Raw genomic sequence first — 20,708 nt, 5'->3', positions numbered from 1 at the left:
TCGCGTCAGCCGAGCAAAGTCGAGACAAGTCGACACATGGAGACACACGATGCTGAGAAACGAAAGCCGCAGACTAGCGCCCTGGCAGCACGGACTGAGACGAGGGGCGAAGGAAAACTATTCGTACCGCGACAGTTCACAGTTTCGAAGATCGCGTTTCGTTACGTGGAATACCCGTAGAAGAAAAAAGTACCTTTTGTGCGGTGGCCGGGAATCGAACCCGGATCAACTGCTTGGGAAGCAACCATGCTGACCGTTACACCACCACCGCGTTGTGCTGCGTCCCACCCACGCCTTGATGTGTCCGCTACCCTCCTGCCATCAGAGGCCGAAGGCGACGGCGCTGTAGGCGCTCAACGCCAGGGCGGAGGTGAGCACATCTGAACGCAGTGCGTAGGTGCTGCTAGGGCGATGTAGCGTAGCTAGAAGCAGAACTGACAGCCGTTGAAAAACTGCCCTTTAATTTACAGCAGGGCGATAAAACAAATATCTAATGTGACGTACTTACTGATGATCCAGAGACGATTCAGCATGTGTGTGCCAATCCAGAAGTAGAAAGCGCCTAAGTATCACAATATTAAGTTGGTTAGTTTGATGCTCGCCTGGAGCCTATCATTAGCTTCCCCTGAGGGCGAAATGCACAGCGTAGCCGTTGCTAGGGAACGGCCTCTTCTGTCGTTTTTTGTTTTCTCTGCGTCAGTGTGAATATTGATAACTACAGTTCTGCTCGTTCCACTAAAGACAGATGGCGACGGAAAACAATGGTGTAAGGCACCATGTTTAAGCTGTGGTTCCCGAAAGTGAGGGTGGGGTGCAACCTCACATCTGACAATTCGTTTTAAATACTCTAAAACCAACGTATTTCCTTCACACAAGAAAAAAAACACGCTAATTTCGCAGTCAGGCTCTGGAGATATACCGAGAAACGACGGTGGAAGAGATTTGGCGCCCACGCGTCAGATTGGCCGAGCGGTCTAAGGCGCCAGATTTAAGCTCTGGTTCCCGAAGGGGAGCGTGGGTTCGAACCCCACATCTGACAATGCATTTTAAATATTCCAAAACTACCAATTTCGTACATGCGGGAAAACAAGTAAATTACGCGGGAACAGGTTCCACAGATACTACGAGAAACGGCAGTGACTATGGTGCTTGCCTTGCAAGTCTGATTGTCTGGCGGCCTGAAAGAATGGAAAGCTGTTAGGAGACATGGCTTTCAGCCACGAGGCCCGGAATCGATTCCCGGTAGCCGAACATTCTTTTGTTTGCTGAGTCTTGGTTATTCTCACGGCATTTACGATATCTTTGGGTTGTGGTTTTTGGGGTCCAAGCATCAGGCGAGCAAACGTGAACGAAAGCAGATATGTGCGTAAATGAGTGTCAGGGCAGTAATAAAGGTGGATGAGACGGTGGATCGGGTATTGGACTGCAGACGTGCCACATTGCGTAGCTCGATAGCTGAGTAAGTTAGAGCGTCGTGCTGTGAACACAAAGGCCACGTATTCGACCGCACCAAGTGCCATTTCATTTTTCTCCCCTAAAAGACAATGCTTCCTCCAGCGACACACTGCCAGGTAAATAACAAGCGATCTTCACAAGAAGTAAGGTGTCTACACGTTGCGCGATACTGTCGCCAACGGCCACACCGCGCGTAGTGCAGCGGTTCTCGTCTGTTCACCGGCGTTAGGAATCGTTGGCCGTGGTTAGTACATGGATGCGTGCTCGGCTGGGAACTCGACGTGCTGTTGCCTTCTTTCATTTTGCATTTTTCCTTCGGCTTCGTTGTTGCTTAGCAATAATTATGCGGTCCCGCACGCTGACGCCACTCTTGCCTCTCGGTACACTAAGGGGCGAATCTGTGGCCACAATAAAATGAAAGGTTCTGTCGTGTGTTTGTCGTTTTTTGGTCTCTCCCAGTCGTTTGTCGCGCCTGCCCTCTACATATATGCCCATTTCCAAGCGTCAGCTTTCGCGTCAGCCGAGCAAAGTCGAGACAAGTCGACACATGGAGACACACGATGCTGAGAAACGAAAGCCGCAGACTAGCGCCCTGGCAGCACGGACTGAGACGAGGGGCGAAGGAAAACTATTCGTACCGCGACAGTTCACAGTTTCGAAGATCGCGTTTCGTTACGTGGAATACCCGTAGAAGAAAAAAGTACCTTTTGTGCGGTGGCCGGGAATCGAACCCGGATCAACTGCTTGGGAAGCAACCATGCTGACCGTTACACCACCACCGCGTTGTGCTGCGTCCCACCCACGCCTTGATGTGTCCGCTACCCTCCTGCCATCAGAGGCCGAAGGCGACGGCGCTGTAGGCGCTCAACGCCAGGGCGGAGGTGAGCACATCTGAACGCAGTGCGTAGGTGCTGCTAGGGCGATGTAGCGTAGCTAGAAGCAGAACTGACAGCCGTTGAAAAACTGCCCTTTAATTTACAGCAGGGCGATAAAACAAATATCTAATGTGACGTACTTACTGATGATCCAGAGACGATTCAGCATGTGTGTGCCAATCCAGAAGTAGAAAGCGCCTAAGTATCACAATATTAAGTTGGTTAGTTTGATGCTCGCCTGGAGCCTATCATTAGCTTCCCCTGAGGGCGAAATGCACAGCGTAGCCGTTGCTAGGGAACGGCCTCTTCTGTCGTTTTTTGTTTTCTCTGCGTCAGTGTGAATATTGATAACTACAGTTCTGCTCGTTCCACTAAAGACAGATGGCGACGGAAAACAATGGTGTAAGGCACCATGTTTAAGCTGTGGTTCCCGAAAGTGAGGGTGGGGTGCAACCTCACATCTGACAACTCGTTTTAAATACTCTAAAACCAACGTATTTCCTTCACACAAGAAAAAAAACACGCTAATTTCGCAGTCAGGCTCTGGAGATATACCGAGAAACGACGGTGGAAGAGATTTGGCGCCCACGCGTCAGATTGGCCGAGCGGTCTAAGGCGCCAGATTTAAGCTCTGGTTCCCGAAGGGGAGCGTGGGTTCGAACCCCACATCTGACAATGCATTTTAAATATTCCAAAACTACCAATTTCGTACATGCGGGAAAACAAGTAAATTACGCGGGAACAGGTTCCACAGATACTACGAGAAACGGCAGTGACTATGGTGCTTGCCTTGCAAGTCTGATTGTCTGGCGGCCTGAAAGAATGGAAAGCTGTTAGGAGACATGGCTTTCAGCCACGAGGCCCGGAATCGATTCCCGGTAGCCGAACATTCTTTTGTTTGCTGAGTCTTGGTTATTCTCACGGCATTTACGATATCTTTGGGTTGTGGTTTTTGGGGTCCAAGCATCAGGCGAGCAAACGTGAACGAAAGCAGATATGTGCGTAAATGAGTGTCAGGGCAGTAATAAAGGTGGATGAGACGGTGGATCGGGTATTGGACTGCAGACGTGCCACATTGCGTAGCTCGATAGCTGAGTAAGTTAGAGCGTCGTGCTGTGAACACAAAGGCCACGTATTCGACCGCACCAAGTGCCATTTCATTTTTCTCCCCTAAAAGACAATGCTTCCTCCAGCGACACACTGCCAGGTAAATAACAAGCGATCTTCACAAGAAGTAAGGTGTCTACACGTTGCGCGATACTGTCGCCAACGGCCACACCGCGCGTAGTGCAGCGGTTCTCGTCTGTTCACCGGCGTTAGGAATCGTTGGCCGTGGTTAGTACATGGATGCGTGCTCGGCTGGGAACTCGACGTGCTGTTGCCTTCTTTCATTTTGCATTTTTCCTTCGGCTTCGTTGTTGCTTAGCAATAATTATGCGGTCCCGCACGCTGACGCCACTCTTGCCTCTCGGTACACTAAGGGGCGAATCTGTGGCCACAATAAAATGAAAGGTTCTGTCGTGTGTTTGTCGTTTTTTGGTCTCTCCCAGTCGTTTGTCGCGCCTGCCCTCTACATATATGCCCATTTCCAAGCGTCAGCTTTCGCGTCAGCCGAGCAAAGTCGAGACAAGTCGACACATGGAGACACACGATGCTGAGAAACGAAAGCCGCAGACTAGCGCCCTGGCAGCACGGACTGAGACGAGGGGCGAAGGAAAACTATTCGTACCGCGACAGTTCACAGTTTCGAAGATCGCGTTTCGTTACGTGGAATACCCGTAGAAGAAAAAAGTACCTTTTGTGCGGTGGCCGGGAATCGAACCCGGATCAACTGCTTGGGAAGCAACCATGCTGACCGTTACACCACCACCGCGTTGTGCTGCGTCCCACCCACGCCTTGATGTGTCCGCTACCCTCCTGCCATCAGAGGCCGAAGGCGACGGCGCTGTAGGCGCTCAACGCCAGGGCGGAGGTGAGCACATCTGAACGCAGTGCGTAGGTGCTGCTAGGGCGATGTAGCGTAGCTAGAAGCAGAACTGACAGCCGTTGAAAAACTGCCCTTTAATTTACAGCAGGGCGATAAAACAAATATCTAATGTGACGTACTTACTGATGATCCAGAGACGATTCAGCATGTGTGTGCCAATCCAGAAGTAGAAAGCGCCTAAGTATCACAATATTAAGTTGGTTAGTTTGATGCTCGCCTGGAGCCTATCATTAGCTTCCCCTGAGGGCGAAATGCACAGCGTAGCCGTTGCTAGGGAACGGCCTCTTCTGTCGTTTTTTGTTTTCTCTGCGTCAGTGTGAATATTGATAACTACAGTTCTGCTCGTTCCACTAAAGACAGATGGCGACGGAAAACAATGGTGTAAGGCACCATGTTTAAGCTGTGGTTCCCGAAAGTGAGGGTGGGGTGCAACCTCACATCTGACAACTCGTTTTAAATACTCTAAAACCAACGTATTTCCTTCACACAAGAAAAAAAACACGCTAATTTCGCAGTCAGGCTCTGGAGATATACCGAGAAACGACGGTGGAAGAGATTTGGCGCCCACGCGTCAGATTGGCCGAGCGGTCTAAGGCGCCAGATTTAAGCTCTGGTTCCCGAAGGGGAGCGTGGGTTCGAACCCCACATCTGACAATGCATTTTAAATATTCCAAAACTACCAATTTCGTACATGCGGGAAAACAAGTAAATTACGCGGGAACAGGTTCCACAGATACTACGAGAAACGGCAGTGACTATGGTGCTTGCCTTGCAAGTCTGATTGTCTGGCGGCCTGAAAGAATGGAAAGCTGTTAGGAGACATGGCTTTCAGCCACGAGGCCCGGAATCGATTCCCGGTAGCCGAACATTCTTTTGTTTGCTGAGTCTTGGTTATTCTCACGGCATTTACGATATCTTTGGGTTGTGGTTTTTGGGGTCCAAGCATCAGGCGAGCAAACGTGAACGAAAGCAGATATGTGCGTAAATGAGTGTCAGGGCAGTAATAAAGGTGGATGAGACGGTGGATCGGGTATTGGACTGCAGACGTGCCACATTGCGTAGCTCGATAGCTGAGTAAGTTAGAGCGTCGTGCTGTGAACACAAAGGCCACGTATTCGACCGCACCAAGTGCCATTTCATTTTTCTCCCCTAAAAGACAATGCTTCCTCCAGCGACACACTGCCAGGTAAATAACAAGCGATCTTCACAAGAAGTAAGGTGTCTACACGTTGCGCGATACTGTCGCCAACGGCCACACCGCGCGTAGTGCAGCGGTTCTCGTCTGTTCACCGGCGTTAGGAATCGTTGGCCGTGGTTAGTACATGGATGCGTGCTCGGCTGGGAACTCGACGTGCTGTTGCCTTCTTTCATTTTGCATTTTTCCTTCGGCTTCGTTGTTGCTTAGCAATAATTATGCGGTCCCGCACGCTGACGCCACTCTTGCCTCTCGGTACACTAAGGGGCGAATCTGTGGCCACAATAAAATGAAAGGTTCTGTCGTGTGTTTGTCGTTTTTTGGTCTCTCCCAGTCGTTTGTCGCGCCTGCCCTCTACATATATGCCCATTTCCAAGCGTCAGCTTTCGCGTCAGCCGAGCAAAGTCGAGACAAGTCGACACATGGAGACACACGATGCTGAGAAACGAAAGCCGCAGACTAGCGCCCTGGCAGCACGGACTGAGACGAGGGGCGAAGGAAAACTATTCGTACCGCGACAGTTCACAGTTTCGAAGATCGCGTTTCGTTACGTGGAATACCCGTAGAAGAAAAAAGTACCTTTTGTGCGGTGGCCGGGAATCGAACCCGGATCAACTGCTTGGGAAGCAACCATGCTGACCGTTACACCACCACCGCGTTGTGCTGCGTCCCACCCACGCCTTGATGTGTCCGCTACCCTCCTGCCATCAGAGGCCGAAGGCGACGGCGCTGTAGGCGCTCAACGCCAGGGCGGAGGTGAGCACATCTGAACGCAGTGCGTAGGTGCTGCTAGGGCGATGTAGCGTAGCTAGAAGCAGAACTGACAGCCGTTGAAAAACTGCCCTTTAATTTACAGCAGGGCGATAAAACAAATATCTAATGTGACGTACTTACTGATGATCCAGAGACGATTCAGCATGTGTGTGCCAATCCAGAAGTAGAAAGCGCCTAAGTATCACAATATTAAGTTGGTTAGTTTGATGCTCGCCTGGAGCCTATCATTAGCTTCCCCTGAGGGCGAAATGCACAGCGTAGCCGTTGCTAGGGAACGGCCTCTTCTGTCGTTTTTTGTTTTCTCTGCGTCAGTGTGAATATTGATAACTACAGTTCTGCTCGTTCCACTAAAGACAGATGGCGACGGAAAACAATGGTGTAAGGCACCATGTTTAAGCTGTGGTTCCCGAAAGTGAGGGTGGGGTGCAACCTCACATCTGACAACTCGTTTTAAATACTCTAAAACCAACGTATTTCCTTCACACAAGAAAAAAAACACGCTAATTTCGCAGTCAGGCTCTGGAGATATACCGAGAAACGACGGTGGAAGAGATTTGGCGCCCACGCGTCAGATTGGCCGAGCGGTCTAAGGCGCCAGATTTAAGCTCTGGTTCCCGAAGGGGAGCGTGGGTTCGAACCCCACATCTGACAATGCATTTTAAATATTCCAAAACTACCAATTTCGTACATGCGGGAAAACAAGTAAATTACGCGGGAACAGGTTCCACAGATACTACGAGAAACGGCAGTGACTATGGTGCTTGCCTTGCAAGTCTGATTGTCTGGCGGCCTGAAAGAATGGAAAGCTGTTAGGAGACATGGCTTTCAGCCACGAGGCCCGGAATCGATTCCCGGTAGCCGAACATTCTTTTGTTTGCTGAGTCTTGGTTATTCTCACGGCATTTACGATATCTTTGGGTTGTGGTTTTTGGGGTCCAAGCATCAGGCGAGCAAACGTGAACGAAAGCAGATATGTGCGTAAATGAGTGTCAGGGCAGTAATAAAGGTGGATGAGACGGTGGATCGGGTATTGGACTGCAGACGTGCCACATTGCGTAGCTCGATAGCTGAGTAAGTTAGAGCGTCGTGCTGTGAACACAAAGGCCACGTATTCGACCGCACCAAGTGCCATTTCATTTTTCTCCCCTAAAAGACAATGCTTCCTCCAGCGACACACTGCCAGGTAAATAACAAGCGATCTTCACAAGAAGTAAGGTGTCTACACGTTGCGCGATACTGTCGCCAACGGCCACACCGCGCGTAGTGCAGCGGTTCTCGTCTGTTCACCGGCGTTAGGAATCGTTGGCCGTGGTTAGTACATGGATGCGTGCTCGGCTGGGAACTCGACGTGCTGTTGCCTTCTTTCATTTTGCATTTTTCCTTCGGCTTCGTTGTTGCTTAGCAATAATTATGCGGTCCCGCACGCTGACGCCACTCTTGCCTCTCGGTACACTAAGGGGCGAATCTGTGGCCACAATAAAATGAAAGGTTCTGTCGTGTGTTTGTCGTTTTTTGGTCTCTCCCAGTCGTTTGTCGCGCCTGCCCTCTACATATATGCCCATTTCCAAGCGTCAGCTTTCGCGTCAGCCGAGCAAAGTCGAGACAAGTCGACACATGGAGACACACGATGCTGAGAAACGAAAGCCGCAGACTAGCGCCCTGGCAGCACGGACTGAGACGAGGGGCGAAGGAAAACTATTCGTACCGCGACAGTTCACAGTTTCGAAGATCGCGTTTCGTTACGTGGAATACCCGTAGAAGAAAAAAGTACCTTTTGTGCGGTGGCCGGGAATCGAACCCGGATCAACTGCTTGGGAAGCAACCATGCTGACCGTTACACCACCACCGCGTTGTGCTGCGTCCCACCCACGCCTTGATGTGTCCGCTACCCTCCTGCCATCAGAGGCCGAAGGCGACGGCGCTGTAGGCGCTCAACGCCAGGGCGGAGGTGAGCACATCTGAACGCAGTGCGTAGGTGCTGCTAGGGCGATGTAGCGTAGCTAGAAGCAGAACTGACAGCCGTTGAAAAACTGCCCTTTAATTTACAGCAGGGCGATAAAACAAATATCTAATGTGACGTACTTACTGATGATCCAGAGACGATTCAGCATGTGTGTGCCAATCCAGAAGTAGAAAGCGCCTAAGTATCACAATATTAAGTTGGTTAGTTTGATGCTCGCCTGGAGCCTATCATTAGCTTCCCCTGAGGGCGAAATGCACAGCGTAGCCGTTGCTAGGGAACGGCCTCTTCTGTCGTTTTTTGTTTTCTCTGCGTCAGTGTGAATATTGATAACTACAGTTCTGCTCGTTCCACTAAAGACAGATGGCGACGGAAAACAATGGTGTAAGGCACCATGTTTAAGCTGTGGTTCCCGAAAGTGAGGGTGGGGTGCAACCTCACATCTGACAACTCGTTTTAAATACTCTAAAACCAACGTATTTCCTTCACACAAGAAAAAAAACACGCTAATTTCGCAGTCAGGCTCTGGAGATATACCGAGAAACGACGGTGGAAGAGATTTGGCGCCCACGCGTCAGATTGGCCGAGCGGTCTAAGGCGCCAGATTTAAGCTCTGGTTCCCGAAGGGGAGCGTGGGTTCGAACCCCACATCTGACAATGCATTTTAAATATTCCAAAACTACCAATTTCGTACATGCGGGAAAACAAGTAAATTACGCGGGAACAGGTTCCACAGATACTACGAGAAACGGCAGTGACTATGGTGCTTGCCTTGCAAGTCTGATTGTCTGGCGGCCTGAAAGAATGGAAAGCTGTTAGGAGACATGGCTTTCAGCCACGAGGCCCGGAATCGATTCCCGGTAGCCGAACATTCTTTTGTTTGCTGAGTCTTGGTTATTCTCACGGCATTTACGATATCTTTGGGTTGTGGTTTTTGGGGTCCAAGCATCAGGCGAGCAAACGTGAACGAAAGCAGATATGTGCGTAAATGAGTGTCAGGGCAGTAATAAAGGTGGATGAGACGGTGGATCGGGTATTGGACTGCAGACGTGCCACATTGCGTAGCTCGATAGCTGAGTAAGTTAGAGCGTCGTGCTGTGAACACAAAGGCCACGTATTCGACCGCACCAAGTGCCATTTCATTTTTCTCCCCTAAAAGACAATGCTTCCTCCAGCGACACACTGCCAGGTAAATAACAAGCGATCTTCACAAGAAGTAAGGTGTCTACACGTTGCGCGATACTGTCGCCAACGGCCACACCGCGCGTAGTGCAGCGGTTCTCGTCTGTTCACCGGCGTTAGGAATCGTTGGCCGTGGTTAGTACATGGATGCGTGCTCGGCTGGGAACTCGACGTGCTGTTGCCTTCTTTCATTTTGCATTTTTCCTTCGGCTTCGTTGTTGCTTAGCAATAATTATGCGGTCCCGCACGCTGACGCCACTCTTGCCTCTCGGTACACTAAGGGGCGAATCTGTGGCCACAATAAAATGAAAGGTTCTGTCGTGTGTTTGTCGTTTTTTGGTCTCTCCCAGTCGTTTGTCGCGCCTGCCCTCTACATATATGCCCATTTCCAAGCGTCAGCTTTCGCGTCAGCCGAGCAAAGTCGAGACAAGTCGACACATGGAGACACACGATGCTGAGAAACGAAAGCCGCAGACTAGCGCCCTGGCAGCACGGACTGAGACGAGGGGCGAAGGAAAACTATTCGTACCGCGACAGTTCACAGTTTCGAAGATCGCGTTTCGTTACGTGGAATACCCGTAGAAGAAAAAAGTACCTTTTGTGCGGTGGCCGGGAATCGAACCCGGATCAACTGCTTGGGAAGCAACCATGCTGACCGTTACACCACCACCGCGTTGTGCTGCGTCCCACCCACGCCTTGATGTGTCCGCTACCCTCCTGCCATCAGAGGCCGAAGGCGACGGCGCTGTAGGCGCTCAACGCCAGGGCGGAGGTGAGCACATCTGAACGCAGTGCGTAGGTGCTGCTAGGGCGATGTAGCGTAGCTAGAAGCAGAACTGACAGCCGTTGAAAAACTGCCCTTTAATTTACAGCAGGGCGATAAAACAAATATCTAATGTGACGTACTTACTGATGATCCAGAGACGATTCAGCATGTGTGTGCCAATCCAGAAGTAGAAAGCGCCTAAGTATCACAATATTAAGTTGGTTAGTTTGATGCTCGCCTGGAGCCTATCATTAGCTTCCCCTGAGGGCGAAATGCACAGCGTAGCCGTTGCTAGGGAACGGCCTCTTCTGTCGTTTTTTGTTTTCTCTGCGTCAGTGTGAATATTGATAACTACAGTTCTGCTCGTTCCACTAAAGACAGATGGCGACGGAAAACAATGGTGTAAGGCACCATGTTTAAGCTGTGGTTCCCGAAAGTGAGGGTGGGGTGCAACCTCACATCTGACAACTCGTTTTAAATACTCTAAAACCAACGTATTTCCTTCACACAAGAAAAAAAACACGCTAATTTCGCAGTCAGGCTCTGGAGATATACCGAGAAACGACGGTGGAAGAGATTTGGCGCCCACGCGTCAGATTGGCCGAGCGGTCTAAGGCGCCAGATTTAAGCTCTGGTTCCCGAAGGGGAGCGTGGGTTCGAACCCCACATCTGACAATGCATTTTAAATATTCCAAAACTACCAATTTCGTACATGCGGGAAAACAAGTAAATTACGCGGGAACAGGTTCCACAGATACTACGAGAAACGGCAGTGACTATGGTGCTTGCCTTGCAAGTCTGATTGTCTGGCGGCCTGAAAGAATGGAAAGCTGTTAGGAGACATGGCTTTCAGCCACGAGGCCCGGAATCGATTCCCGGTAGCCGAACATTCTTTTGTTTGCTGAGTCTTGGTTATTCTCACGGCATTTACGATATCTTTGGGTTGTGGTTTTTGGGGTCCAAGCATCAGGCGAGCAAACGTGAACGAAAGCAGATATGTGCGTAAATGAGTGTCAGGGCAGTAATAAAGGTGGATGAGACGGTGGATCGGGTATTGGACTGCAGACGTGCCACATTGCGTAGCTCGATAGCTGAGTAAGTTAGAGCGTCGTGCTGTGAACACAAAGGCCACGTATTCGACCGCACCAAGTGCCATTTCATTTTTCTCCCCTAAAAGACAATGCTTCCTCCAGCGACACACTGCCAGGTAAATAACAAGCGATCTTCACAAGAAGTAAGGTGTCTACACGTTGCGCGATACTGTCGCCAACGGCCACACCGCGCGTAGTGCAGCGGTTCTCGTCTGTTCACCGGCGTTAGGAATCGTTGGCCGTGGTTAGTACATGGATGCGTGCTCGGCTGGGAACTCGACGTGCTGTTGCCTTCTTTCATTTTGCATTTTTCCTTCGGCTTCGTTGTTGCTTAGCAATAATTATGCGGTCCCGCACGCTGACGCCACTCTTGCCTCTCGGTACACTAAGGGGCGAATCTGTGGCCACAATAAAATGAAAGGTTCTGTCGTGTGTTTGTCGTTTTTTGGTCTCTCCCAGTCGTTTGTCGCGCCTGCCCTCTACATATATGCCCATTTCCAAGCGTCAGCTTTCGCGTCAGCCGAGCAAAGTCGAGACAAGTCGACACATGGAGACACACGATGCTGAGAAACGAAAGCCGCAGACTAGCGCCCTGGCAGCACGGACTGAGACGAGGGGCGAAGGAAAACTATTCGTACCGCGACAGTTCACAGTTTCGAAGATCGCGTTTCGTTACGTGGAATACCCGTAGAAGAAAAAAGTACCTTTTGTGCGGTGGCCGGGAATCGAACCCGGATCAACTGCTTGGGAAGCAACCATGCTGACCGTTACACCACCACCGCGTTGTGCTGCGTCCCACCCACGCCTTGATGTGTCCGCTACCCTCCTGCCATCAGAGGCCGAAGGCGACGGCGCTGTAGGCGCTCAACGCCAGGGCGGAGGTGAGCACATCTGAACGCAGTGCGTAGGTGCTGCTAGGGCGATGTAGCGTAGCTAGAAGCAGAACTGACAGCCGTTGAAAAACTGCCCTTTAATTTACAGCAGGGCGATAAAACAAATATCTAATGTGACGTACTTACTGATGATCCAGAGACGATTCAGCATGTGTGTGCCAATCCAGAAGTAGAAAGCGCCTAAGTATCACAATATTAAGTTGGTTAGTTTGATGCTCGCCTGGAGCCTATCATTAGCTTCCCCTGAGGGCGAAATGCACAGCGTAGCCGTTGCTAGGGAACGGCCTCTTCTGTCGTTTTTTGTTTTCTCTGCGTCAGTGTGAATATTGATAACTACAGTTCTGCTCGTTCCACTAAAGACAGATGGCGACGGAAAACAATGGTGTAAGGCACCATGTTTAAGCTGTGGTTCCCGAAAGTGAGGGTGGGGTGCAACCTCACATCTGACAACTCGTTTTAAATACTCTAAAACCAACGTATTTCCTTCACACAAGAAAAAAAACACGCTAATTTCGCAGTCAGGCTCTGGAGATATACCGAGAAACGACGGTGGAAGAGATTTGGCGCCCACGCGTCAGATTGGCCGAGCGGTCTAAGGCGCCAGATTTAAGCTCTGGTTCCCGAAGGGGAGCGTGGGTTCGAACCCCACATCTGACAATGCATTTTAAATATTCCAAAACTACCAATTTCGTACATGCGGGAAAACAAGTAAATTACGCGGGAACAGGTTCCACAGATACTACGAGAAACGGCAGTGACTATGGTGCTTGCCTTGCAAGTCTGATTGTCTGGCGGCCTGAAAGAATGGAAAGCTGTTAGGAGACATGGCTTTCAGCCACGAGGCCCGGAATCGATTCCCGGTAGCCGAACATTCTTTTGTTTGCTGAGTCTTGGTTATTCTCACGGCATTTACGATATCTTTGGGTTGTGGTTTTTGGGGTCCAAGCATCAGGCGAGCAAACGTGAACGAAAGCAGATATGTGCGTAAATGAGTGTCAGGGCAGTAATAAAGGTGGATGAGACGGTGGATCGGGTATTGGACTGCAGACGTGCCACATTGCGTAGCTCGATAGCTGAGTAAGTTAGAGCGTCGTGCTGTGAACACAAAGGCCACGTATTCGACCGCACCAAGTGCCATTTCATTTTTCTCCCCTAAAAGACAATGCTTCCTCCAGCGACACACTGCCAGGTAAATAACAAGCGATCTTCACAAGAAGTAAGGTGTCTACACGTTGCGCGATACTGTCGCCAACGGCCACACCGCGCGTAGTGCAGCGGTTCTCGTCTGTTCACCGGCGTTAGGAATCGTTGGCCGTGGTTAGTACATGGATGCGTGCTCGGCTGGGAACTCGACGTGCTGTTGCCTTCTTTCATTTTGCATTTTTCCTTCGGCTTCGTTGTTGCTTAGCAATAATTATGCGGTCCCGCACGCTGACGCCACTCTTGCCTCTCGGTACACTAAGGGGCGAATCTGTGGCCACAATAAAATGAAAGGTTCTGTCGTGTGTTTGTCGTTTTTTGGTCTCTCCCAGTCGTTTGTCGCGCCTGCCCTCTACATATATGCCCATTTCCAAGCGTCAGCTTTCGCGTCAGCCGAGCAAAGTCGAGACAAGTCGACACATGGAGACACACGATGCTGAGAAACGAAAGCCGCAGACTAGCGCCCTGGCAGCACGGACTGAGACGAGGGGCGAAGGAAAACTATTCGTACCGCGACAGTTCACAGTTTCGAAGATCGCGTTTCGTTACGTGGAATACCCGTAGAAGAAAAAAGTACCTTTTGTGCGGTGGCCGGGAATCGAACCCGGATCAACTGCTTGGGAAGCAACCATGCTGACCGTTACACCACCACCGCGTTGTGCTGCGTCCCACCCACGCCTTGATGTGTCCGCTACCCTCCTGCCATCAGAGGCCGAAGGCGACGGCGCTGTAGGCGCTCAACGCCAGGGCGGAGGTGAGCACATCTGAACGCAGTGCGTAGGTGCTGCTAGGGCGATGTAGCGTAGCTAGAAGCAGAACTGACAGCCGTTGAAAAACTGCCCTTTAATTTACAGCAGGGCGATAAAACAAATATCTAATGTGACGTACTTACTGATGATCCAGAGACGATTCAGCATGTGTGTGCCAATCCAGAAGTAGAAAGCGCCTAAGTATCACAATATTAAGTTGGTTAGTTTGATGCTCGCCTGGAGCCTATCATTAGCTTCCCCTGAGGGCGAAATGCACAGCGTAGCCGTTGCTAGGGAACGGCCTCTTCTGTCGTTTTTTGTTTTCTCTGCGTCAGTGTGAATATTGATAACTACAGTTCTGCTCGTTCCACTAAAGACAGATGGCGACGGAAAACAATGGTGTAAGGCACCATGTTTAAGCTGTGGTTCCCGAAAGTGAGGGTGGGGTGCAACCTCACATCTGACAACTCGTTTTAAATACTCTAAAACCAACGTATTTCCTTCACACAAGAAAAAAAACACGCTAATTTCGCAGTCAGGCTCTGGAGATATACCGAGAAACGACGGTGGAAGAGATTTGGCGCCCACGCGTCAGATTGGCCGAGCGGTCTAAGGCGCCAGATTTAAGCTCTGGTTCCCGAAGGGGAGCGTGGGTTCGAACCCCACATCTGACAATGCATTTTAAATATTCCAAAACTACCAATTTCGTACATGCGGGAAAACAAGTAAATTACGCGGGAACAGGTTCCACAGATACTACGAGAAACGGCAGTGACTATGGTGCTTGCCTTGCAAGTCTGATTGTCTGGCGGCCTGAAAGAATGGAAAGCTGTTAGGAGACATGGCTTTCAGCCACGAGGCCCGGAATCGATTCCCGGTAGCCGAACATTCTTTTGTTTGCTGAGTCTTGGTTATTCTCACGGCATTTACGATATCTTTGGGTTGTGGTTTTTGGGGTCCAAGCATCAGGCGAGCAAACGTGAACGAAAGCAGATATGTGCGTAAATGAGTGTCAGGGCAGTAATAAAGGTGGATGAGACGGTGGATCGGGTATTGGACTGCAGACGTGCCACATTGCGTAGCTCGATAGCTGAGTAAGTTAGAGCGTCGTGCTGTGAACACAAAGGCCACGTATTCGACCGCACCAAGTGCCATTTCATTTTTCTCCCCTAAAAGACAATGCTTCCTCCAGCGACACACTGCCAGGTAAATAACAAGCGATCTTCACAAGAAGTAAGGTGTCTACACGTTGCGCGATACTGTCGCCAACGGCCACACCGCGCGTAGTGCAGCGGTTCTCGTCTGTTCACCGGCGTTAGGAATCGTTGGCCGTGGTTAGTACATGGATGCGTGCTCGGCTGGGAACTCGACGTGCTGTTGCCTTCTTTCATTTTGCATTTTTCCTTCGGCTTCGTTGTTGCTTAGCAATAATTATGCGGTCCCGCACGCTGACGCCACTCTTGCCTCTCGGTACACTAAGGGGCGAATCTGTGGCCACAATAAAATGAAAGGTTCTGTCGTGTGTTTGTCGTTTTTTGGTCTCTCCCAGTCGTTTGTCGCGCCTGCCCTCTACATATATGCCCATTTCCAAGCGTCAGCTTTCGCGTCAGCCGAGCAAAGTCGAGACAAGTCGACACATGGAGACACACGATGCTGAGAAACGAAAGCCGCAGACTAGCGCCCTGGCAGCACGGACTGAGACGAGGGGCGAAGGAAAACTATTCGTACCGCGACAGTTCACAGTTTCGAAGATCGCGTTTCGTTACGTGGAATACCCGTAGAAGAAAAAAGTACCTTTTGTGCGGTGGCCGGGAATCGAACCCGGATCAACTGCTTGGGAAGCAACCATGCTGACCGTTACACCACCACCGCGTTGTGCTGCGTCCCACCCACGCCTTGATGTGTCCGCTACCCTCCTGCCATCAGAGGCCGAAGGCGACGGCGCTGTAGGCGCTCAACGCCAGGGCGGAGGTGAGCACATCTGAACGCAGTGCGTAGGTGCTGCTAGGGCGATGTAGCGTAGCTAGAAGCAGAACTGACAGCCGTTGAAAAACTGCCCTTTAATTTACAGCAGGGCGATAAAACAAATATCTAATGTGACGTACTTACTGATGATCCAGAGACGATTCAGCATGTGTGTGCCAATCCAGAAGTAGAAAGCGCCTAAGTATCACAATATTAAGTTGGTTAGTTTGATGCTCGCCTGGAGCCTATCATTAGCTTCCCCTGAGGGCGAAATGCACAGCGTAGCCGTTGCTAGGGAACGGCCTCTTCTGTCGTTTTTTGTTTTCTCTGCGTCAGTGTGAATATTGATAACTACAGTTCTGCTCGTTCCACTAAAGACAGATGGCGACGGAAAACAATGGTGTAAGGCACCATGTTTAAGCTGTGGTTCCCGAAAGTGAGGGTGGGGTGCAACCTCACATCTGACAACTCGTTTTAAATACTCTAAAACCAACGTATTTCCTTCACACAAGAAAAAAAACACGCTAATTTCGCAGTCAGGCTCTGGAGATATACCGAGAAACGACGGTGGAAGAGATTTGGCGCCCACGCGTCAGATTGGCCGAGCGGTCTAAGGCGCCAGATTTAAGCTCTGGTTCCCGAAGGGGAGCGTGGGTTCGAACCCCACATCTGACAATGCATTTTAAATATTCCAAAACTACCAATTTCGTACATGCGGGAAAACAAGTAAATTACGCGGGAACAGGTTCCACAGATACTACGAGAAACGGCAGTGACTATGGTGCTTGCCTTGCAAGTCTGATTGTCTGGCGGCCTGAAAGAATGGAAAGCTGTTAGGAGACATGGCTTTCAGCCACGAGGCCCGGAATCGATTCCCGGTAGCCGAACATTCTTTTGTTTGCTGAGTCTTGGTTATTCTCACGGCATTTACGATATCTTTGGGTTGTGGTTTTTGGGGTCCAAGCATCAGGCGAGCAAACGTGAACGAAAGCAGATATGTGCGTAAATGAGTGTCAGGGCAGTAATAAAGGTGGATGAGACGGTGGATCGGGTATTGGACTGCAGACGTGCCACATTGCGTAGCTCGAATAGCTGAGTAAGTTAGAGCGTCGTGCTGTGAACACAAAGGCCACGTATTCGACCGCACCAAGTGCCATTTCATTTTTCTCCCCTAAAAGACAATGCTTCCTCCAGCGACACACTGCCAGGTAAATAACAAGCGATCTTCACAAGAAGTAAGGTGTCTACACGTTGCGCGATACTGTCGCCAACGGCCACACCGCGCGTAGTGCAGCGGTTCTCGTCTGTTCACCGGCGTTAGGAATCGTTGGCCGTGGTTAGTACATGGATGCGTGCTCGGCTGGGAACTCGACGTGCTGTTGCCTTCTTTCATTTTGCATTTTTCCTTCGGCTTCGTTGTTGCTTAGCAATAATTATGCGGTCCCGCACGCTGACGCCACTCTTGCCTCTCGGTACACTAAGGGGCGAATCTGTGGCCACAATAAAATGAAAGGTTCTGTCGTGTGTTTGTCGTTTTTTGGTCTCTCCCAGTCGTTTGTCGCGCCTGCCCTCTACATATATGCCCATTTCCAAGCGTCAGCTTTCGCGTCAGCCGAGCAAAGTCGAGACAAGTCGACACATGGAGACACACGATGCTGAGAAACGAAAGCCGCAGACTAGCGCCCTGCAGCACGGACTGAGACGAGGGGCGAAGGAAAACTATTCGTACCGCGACAGTTCACAGTTTCGAAGATCGCGTTTCGTTACGTGGAATACCCGTAGAAGAAAAAAGTACCTTTTGTGCGGTGGCCGGGAATCGAACCCGGATCAACTGCTTGGGAAGCAACCATGCTGACCGTTACACCACCACCGCGTTGTGCTGCGTCCCACCCACGCCTTGATGTGTCCGCTACCCTCCTGCCATCAGAGGCCGAAGGCGACGGCGCTGTAGGCGCTCAACGCCAGGGCGGAGGTGAGCACATCTGAACGCAGTGCGTAGGTGCTGCTAGGGCGATGTAGCGTAGCTAGAAGCAGAACTGACAGCCGTTGAAAAACTGCCCTTTAATTTACAGCAGGGCGATAAAACAAATATCTAATGTGACGTACTTACTGATGATCCAGAGACGATTCAGCATGTGTGTGCCAATCCAGAAGTAGAAAGCGCCTAAGTATCACAATATTAAGTTGGTTAGTTTGATGCTCGCCTGGAGCCTATCATTAGCTTCCCCTGAGGGCGAAATGCACAGCGTAGCCGTTGCTAGGGAACGGCCTCTTCTGTCGTTTTTTGTTTTCTCTGCGTCAGTGTGAATATTGATAACTACAGTTCTGCTCGTTCCACTAAAGACAGATGGCGACGGAAAACAATGGTGTAAGGCACCATGTTTAAGCTGTGGTTCCCGAAAGTGAGGGTGGGGTGCAACCTCACATCTGACAACTCGTTTTAAATACTCTAAAACCAACGTATTTCCTTCACACAAGAAAAAAAACACGCTAATTTCGCAGTCAGGCTCTGGAGATATACCGAGAAACGACGGTGGAAGAGATTTGGCGCCCACGCGTCAGATTGGCCGAGCGGTCTAAGGCGCCAGATTTAAGCTCTGGTTCCCGAAGGGGAGCGTGGGTTCGAACCCCACATCTGACAATGCATTTTAAATATTCCAAAACTACCAATTCGTACATGCGGGAAAACAAGTAAATTACGCGGGAACAGGTTCCACAGATACTACGAGAAACGGCAGTGACTATGGTGCTTGCCTTGCAAGTCTGATTGTCTGGCGGCCTGAAAGAATGGAAAGCTGTTAGGAGACATGGCTTTCAGCCACGAGGCCCGGAATCGATTCCCGGTAGCCGAACATTCTTTTGTTTGCTGAGTCTTGGTTATTCTCACGGCATTTACGATATCTTTGGGTTGTGGTTTTTTGGGGTCCAAGCATCAGGCGAGCAAACGTGAACGAAAGCAGATATGTGCGTAAATGAGTGTCAGGGCAGTAATAAAGGTGGATGAGACGGTGGATCGGGTATTGGACTGCAGACGTGCCACATTGCGTAGCTCGATAGCTGAGTAAGTTAGAGCGTCGTGCTGTGAACACAAAGGCCACGTATTCGACCGCACCAAGTGCCATTTCATTTTTCTCCCTAAAAGACAATGCTTCCTCCAGCGACACACTGCCAGGTAAATAACAAGCGATCTTTCACAAGAAGTAAGGTGTCTACACGTTGCGCGATACTGTCGCCAACGGCCACACCGCGCGTAGTGCAGCGGTTCTCGTCTGTTCACCGGCGTTAGGAATCGTTGCCGTGGTTAGTACATGGATGCGTGCTCGGCTGGGAACTCGACGTGCTGTTGCCTTCTTTCATTTTGCATTTTTCCTTCGGCTTCGTTGTTGCTTAGCAATAATTATGCGGTCCCGCACGCTGACGCCACTCTTGCCTCTCGGTACACTAAGGGGCGAATCTGTGGCCACAATAAAATGAAAGGTTCTGTCGTGTGTTTGTCGTTTTTTGGTCTCTCCCAGTCGTTTGTCGCGCCTGCCCTCTACATATATGCCCATTTCCAAGCGTCAGCTTTCGCGTCAGCCGAGCAAAGTCGAGACAAGTCGACACATGGAGACACACGATGCTGAGAAACGAAAGCCGCAGACTAGCGCCCTGGCAGCACGGACTGAGACGAGGGGCGAAGGAAAACTATTCGTACCGCGACAGTTCACAGTTTCGAAGATCGCGTTTCGTTACGTGGAATACCCGTAGAAGAAAAAAGTACCTTTTGTGCGGTGGCCGGGAATCGAACCCGGATCAACTGCTTGGGAAGCAACCATGCTGGACCGTTACACCACCACCGCGTTTGTGCTGCGTCCCACCCACGCCTTGATGTGTCCGCTACCCTCCTGCCATCAGAGGCCGAAGGCGACGGCGCTGTAGGCGCTCAACGCCAGGGCGGAGGTGAGCACATCTGAACGCAGTGCGTAGGTGCTGCTAGGGCGATGTAGCGTAGCTAGAAGCAGAACTGACAGCCGTTGAAAAACTGCCCTTTAATTTACAGCAGGGCGATAAAACAAATATCTAATGTGACGTACTTACTGATGATCCAGAGACGATTCAGCATGTGTGTGCCAATCCAGAAGTAGAAAGCGCCTAAGTATCACAATATTAAGTTGGTTAGTTTGATGCTCGCCTGGAGCCTATCATTAGCTTCCCCTGAGGGCGAAATGCACAGCGTAGCCGTTGCTAGGGAACGGCCTCTTCTGTCGTTTTTTGTTTTCTCCTGCGTCAGTGTGAATATTGATAACTACAGTTCTGCTCGTTCCACTAAAGACAGATGGCGACGGAAAACAATGGTGTAAGGCACCATGTTTAAGCTGTGGTTCCCGAAAGTGAGGGTGGGGTGCAACCTCACATCTGACAACTCGTTTTAAATACTCTAAAACCAACGTATTTCCTTCACACAAGAAAAAAAACACGCTAATTTCGCAGTCAGGCTCTGGAGATATACCGAGAAACGACGGTGGAAGAGATTTGGCGCCCACGCGTCAGATTGGCCGAGCGGGTCTAAGGCGCCAGATTTAAGCTCTGGTTCCCGAAGGGGAGCGTGGGTTCGAACCCCACATCTGACAATGCAT

At 50.5% G+C, this 20,708-nt stretch overlaps 22 non-coding genes across 22 annotated transcripts; 11 read left to right on the top strand and 11 right to left on the bottom strand.

Moving 5' to 3' along the window:
- Positions 1–199: 199 nt before the first annotated feature.
- On the bottom strand, positions 200–271 carry Trnag-ccc. The gene has a single exon. It is a non-coding gene; the product is annotated as a tRNA-Gly (tRNA).
- Positions 272–955: 684 nt separating this feature from the next.
- Positions 956–1,039, top strand: Trnal-uaa. Its single transcript has one exon. It is a non-coding gene; the product is annotated as a tRNA-Leu (tRNA).
- Positions 1,040–2,165: 1,126 nt separating this feature from the next.
- Positions 2,166–2,237, bottom strand: Trnag-ccc. Its single transcript has one exon. It is a non-coding gene; the product is annotated as a tRNA-Gly (tRNA).
- Positions 2,238–2,921: 684 nt separating this feature from the next.
- Trnal-uaa lies at positions 2,922–3,005 on the top strand. The gene has a single exon. It is a non-coding gene; the product is annotated as a tRNA-Leu (tRNA).
- A 1,126-nt stretch (positions 3,006–4,131) lies between these two features.
- Positions 4,132–4,203, bottom strand: Trnag-ccc. The gene has a single exon. It is a non-coding gene; the product is annotated as a tRNA-Gly (tRNA).
- Positions 4,204–4,887: 684 nt separating this feature from the next.
- On the top strand, positions 4,888–4,971 carry Trnal-uaa. Its single transcript has one exon. It is a non-coding gene; the product is annotated as a tRNA-Leu (tRNA).
- Positions 4,972–6,097: 1,126 nt separating this feature from the next.
- Trnag-ccc lies at positions 6,098–6,169 on the bottom strand. Its single transcript has one exon. It is a non-coding gene; the product is annotated as a tRNA-Gly (tRNA).
- A 684-nt stretch (positions 6,170–6,853) lies between these two features.
- Positions 6,854–6,937, top strand: Trnal-uaa. The gene has a single exon. It is a non-coding gene; the product is annotated as a tRNA-Leu (tRNA).
- A 1,126-nt stretch (positions 6,938–8,063) lies between these two features.
- Positions 8,064–8,135, bottom strand: Trnag-ccc. The gene has a single exon. It is a non-coding gene; the product is annotated as a tRNA-Gly (tRNA).
- Positions 8,136–8,819: 684 nt separating this feature from the next.
- On the top strand, positions 8,820–8,903 carry Trnal-uaa. The gene has a single exon. It is a non-coding gene; the product is annotated as a tRNA-Leu (tRNA).
- Positions 8,904–10,029: 1,126 nt separating this feature from the next.
- Trnag-ccc lies at positions 10,030–10,101 on the bottom strand. The gene has a single exon. It is a non-coding gene; the product is annotated as a tRNA-Gly (tRNA).
- A 684-nt stretch (positions 10,102–10,785) lies between these two features.
- On the top strand, positions 10,786–10,869 carry Trnal-uaa. The gene has a single exon. It is a non-coding gene; the product is annotated as a tRNA-Leu (tRNA).
- Positions 10,870–11,995: 1,126 nt separating this feature from the next.
- Trnag-ccc lies at positions 11,996–12,067 on the bottom strand. The gene has a single exon. It is a non-coding gene; the product is annotated as a tRNA-Gly (tRNA).
- Positions 12,068–12,751: 684 nt separating this feature from the next.
- On the top strand, positions 12,752–12,835 carry Trnal-uaa. Its single transcript has one exon. It is a non-coding gene; the product is annotated as a tRNA-Leu (tRNA).
- Positions 12,836–13,961: 1,126 nt separating this feature from the next.
- Trnag-ccc lies at positions 13,962–14,033 on the bottom strand. The gene has a single exon. It is a non-coding gene; the product is annotated as a tRNA-Gly (tRNA).
- Positions 14,034–14,717: 684 nt separating this feature from the next.
- Positions 14,718–14,801, top strand: Trnal-uaa. Its single transcript has one exon. It is a non-coding gene; the product is annotated as a tRNA-Leu (tRNA).
- A 1,126-nt stretch (positions 14,802–15,927) lies between these two features.
- On the bottom strand, positions 15,928–15,999 carry Trnag-ccc. Its single transcript has one exon. It is a non-coding gene; the product is annotated as a tRNA-Gly (tRNA).
- Positions 16,000–16,683: 684 nt separating this feature from the next.
- On the top strand, positions 16,684–16,767 carry Trnal-uaa. The gene has a single exon. It is a non-coding gene; the product is annotated as a tRNA-Leu (tRNA).
- Positions 16,768–17,893: 1,126 nt separating this feature from the next.
- On the bottom strand, positions 17,894–17,965 carry Trnag-ccc. Its single transcript has one exon. It is a non-coding gene; the product is annotated as a tRNA-Gly (tRNA).
- A 684-nt stretch (positions 17,966–18,649) lies between these two features.
- Positions 18,650–18,733, top strand: Trnal-uaa. The gene has a single exon. It is a non-coding gene; the product is annotated as a tRNA-Leu (tRNA).
- Positions 18,734–19,858: 1,125 nt separating this feature from the next.
- On the bottom strand, positions 19,859–19,931 carry Trnag-ccc. The gene has a single exon. It is a non-coding gene; the product is annotated as a tRNA-Gly (tRNA).
- Positions 19,932–20,617: 686 nt separating this feature from the next.
- Trnal-uaa lies at positions 20,618–20,702 on the top strand. Its single transcript has one exon. It is a non-coding gene; the product is annotated as a tRNA-Leu (tRNA).
- Positions 20,703–20,708: the final 6 nt, after the last annotated feature.

Source organism: Schistocerca piceifrons, unplaced genomic scaffold, assembly GCF_021461385.2.
Source record: "Schistocerca piceifrons isolate TAMUIC-IGC-003096 unplaced genomic scaffold, iqSchPice1.1 HiC_scaffold_116, whole genome shotgun sequence".
Classification (NCBI taxonomy): Eukaryota; Metazoa; Arthropoda; class Insecta; order Orthoptera; family Acrididae; genus Schistocerca; species Schistocerca piceifrons.
This window is presented reverse-complemented; position numbering and strand designations above follow the sequence as displayed.